Raw genomic sequence first — 3,804 nt, 5'->3', positions numbered from 1 at the left:
CATGCTGCAGCATGCAGGAGTGCTTTAAGTGCACATTTCACTTATTCCAAATATTAAAAAGGTCAAGATTTAATAACACCATTAACTTTTACTAATTCATAAAGGACATTTTTAAAAAAAACAGGCTTTTTTTTTTCTGCAAGGCAGAGTGAAGAATAGAATGACTAGTGTAACTTGGTACCACTGCCTTGATTCATGCTGAGAAACCAACAGCTTTACCCATGTATACTTTTATACAGTCATTGCAAATGTCAGTGAATAAGCAGGCAATGTCTTGTCATTCTTATAAGAACAGTTTTGACCTTATGGGCCTCCTGGAAAAGGGTTTAGGGGATCTCCAGAGGTTGGCACACCACAATCGGAGAATCACTGGTTTAAGTGAGTGCTTTAAAATAATGCTCATATGTTAGTTTTATGAACTTTTAAAGTTCATCAAAGACGGTTCTCTTAAAATAAAAGAAGCATTTGAGTATTTAACTCAGACTACTTAAAAGAAGCAAGAAATCCATGATAAGAAGATAATAGAACTAAAGTGAGGAAAAACCTGGGATATCTGAATCTCATATTCAGATTCAATAAAGTTCTGAAGACTTTATTGCCCAACACCACTGCTTTGTAAAATGCTCTTGGTGTTCCAGTGCAAGGTTAGAGATGTGAAACTATATTTGGTTTATTACCATTACCTGTCAGGGAGGGTCAATACTTAAGGGCAACTCTGGCAGGTCACTGTAGAAGACTCCAGAGAACAGGACTTGATGTGCTGAGTAAAAAGAGGTCAGGAACGCTCTGGAGGCCAGAAGCCAGGAGGAGAATTTGCAAAGCTGTTTGCTTTGTTGAAGGTTAGACATCTCCCTCCACTCCCCCTCACTCCCAGTAGATATTTTACTAAGATAGTAACAATTCCTGGATTAACTTGTAAGTGACCATTCTTATTTCATAGAGATGCAAATAGATATTTTTCATGAGAAGTCACAGCAACTCACAGTATTACTTTTTTGAGGCTATATGTTTCTCTCCTAGAGTTGTGTGTTTATACCATACTAAAATCAAAATCATCATTCTTTAAGTCTTCTTCCCCAACTCATGCGGTACATAATCATCTTATAAAAGGAGTGCTGTAAAAAGGATATGCTAGAGTAAGAACTGACTTGTAGGTTCCTTTAATTATTGAGGCAACTGAGTAAATGTAGCATCCAAATTCAAGAAAATGTATCTTTTTAAAAGATAATTTTCAATAGCATCAAACAATATAAATATTTATCGCTAGTCCTGACATGGATTACATCTATAAAAAGAATTAGAAAATAATTTATCTATTAAAATGAAGAAAACTAAAAATTCACTTCGTCAGGCACATAGTGGCCACTTTTGTGTGCTCAGTAGACACATGTGCCTAGTGACAATTGTACTGGACAGTGCCGGCTTAGAGCCTGGTGTTTACAAGAAACTAAAAATGTTTTTTTGAAAGTTTATTGCAGATAAGCATGACATATGATCAATATAAGACTTTGAGCCTAAAAATAGCTTAAATTTCCATAGGTTCTGTCAGGAAGAAGTAGAAAGGAACATAAAAATTTTCTGAGCATGCTCAGTGCCAATTTCTTGGGCATGTCTAATGCCAGTTTCCAATGAATGGTGATGAGCATTGAATCATTATAGTATTTAAGTTCTCGGTGTTTATATTTAAAAGCCTAAAAGGGCCGGGCGCGGTGGCTCACGCCTGTAATCCTAGCACTCTGGGAGGCCGAGGTGGGCGGATCGTTTGAGCTCAGGAGTTCGAGACCAGCCTGAGCAAGAGCGAGACCCCATCTCTACTAAAAATAGAAAGAAATTATATGGACAGCTAAAAATATATATAGAAAAAATTAGCCGGGCATGGTGGCGCATGCCTGTAGTCCCAGCTACTCGGGAGGCTGAGACAGGAGGATCGCTTGAGTTCAGGAGTTTGAGGTTGCTGTGAGCTAGGCTGACGCCACGGCACTCACTCTAGCCTGGGCAACAGAGTGAGACTCTGTCTCAAAAAAAAAAATAAATAAATAAAAGCCTAAAAGACATGTCACAGAACCAAAATCATTCTAAGGGATACAAGGGCAGAAATGTGAAAACTGATGTCTTAAGAGTACTTAAATTTTTTTCTTCAATAGATACTTATATTGCATCTTATCTTCTTTCTGTGAGGAAATGTTCTGGAGGAATACTTCAAGGATGATTCTGAACACAAACTTATTTACACATATGTTAATATTTTTTCAGTGACACAAAGCTAACAGCTCCAGGTGCATCGATAGCTTTTGTAAGATATTTATTATTTATAAAGCATCTTTAGAAATAAAAGTAGATTCCTGAAATTAACATCTGAATTTTAAGAAAAAAATCTATCAAAGGAAAGTAAATACATGCATACGAGTTTAACAATCATTATGGTGTAAGATGTTGCCATTGTTTTTCTCATCAAAAAACAATTGCTATTAAGTACAGCAAGATAAATACCATGGAGTATTACTCAGCTATAAGAAATAACGGTGATATAGAATCCCTTTTGTTCTCCTGGAGAGAGTTGGAACCCATTCTAAGTAGTGAAGTATCCCAAGAATGGAAAAATAAGCACCACATGTACTCACCAGCAAATTGGTTTCCCTGATCATCACCTAAGTGCACATTTGGAAATAACACCAATTGGGTATCGGACAGAGGTGGGGGGTGGGGAGAGGGGATGGGTGTATACCTACATGATGAGTACGATGTTCACTGTCTGGGGAATGGACACACTTGAAGCTCTGACTCAGGGAGATGGGGGGGCAAGGGCAATATATATAACCTGAGCTTTTGTACCCCCATAATAAGCTGAAATAAAAAAATAAAAAGTACAGCAAGAGAGATTTCTGGATTCTCCCCCAACAACCCATTGCCCAAATGCACCTGCAGTGCACACACACACACACACACACACACACAGCATGCTGCGGGGATGGGGAGCAGTAATAAAACCATCTGCTCCATAGGCAGAGACTGAGTACAGTGTAGGTCTAAGCTGAGTCACAGACTATATTCCCCAGGCTATTCCGATGTGTGTTGTGACTGAGAACTCCTTCCTTAAAGTCTTTGTTCCTTGGATCATGGGTGTTAATCTTTTCCTGATGACTTCTTGTGCCTGCTCAGGAAGTTGCCCAGGAATATGGTACAAGTAGAACTTGGACAAAGACTTTGCTAGTTAGCTTGCTAAACTATAGCTGTGTCCTGACAGTTGCATCATTTATGCAGAATTCCTGTGTTAATTCTTCATCATTTGGAATGACAAATCCTATTCAAGTACTTGGGATTGTTTTTCTCCTCCCCACAGCAAACCTGTAAAGAGAAGTCAAACTGCGTGACCCAGAGTGACAGAATACTTAGGTCAGTACCTAATCCTGTAGCATCCAGCAAGGGCTTAGGAGAGGAGGCTTCTGCTGTGCACTTGAATAGAAACCCCTCAGTGGGCACTGGATCAGACACAGGCCTTTCCGTGAAGCTGCAAGCCATTTGGGGACACTTAGCACCTGCTGGAGAGAAGCATGGGTGGTGCTTCCACGTGCGGAAAGATAAGCGATGCAGGAGGGAGAGATGGGTTGGGAGACGGGGAAGTTCATTGCAAACAGGGGAAGCTTGATGTGCCTGTGAGATAGCAGAGGGGCCCTGTGTAGTCATCATTTAGATATATGACACTGGAGCAGGAATCTGAGCTAGCGGTAAGGAATGAAGAGTAAGAGTAGCTGTTCACATGTAGAGAAAGTCTATAGAATAAAAGTAGACAGAGTATAGATTTCT

Source organism: Eulemur rufifrons, chromosome 30, assembly GCF_041146395.1.
Source record: "Eulemur rufifrons isolate Redbay chromosome 30, OSU_ERuf_1, whole genome shotgun sequence".
In the NCBI taxonomy this organism is placed as follows: Eukaryota; Metazoa; Chordata; class Mammalia; order Primates; family Lemuridae; genus Eulemur; species Eulemur rufifrons.
Note: the sequence above shows the minus strand (reverse complement) of the source record.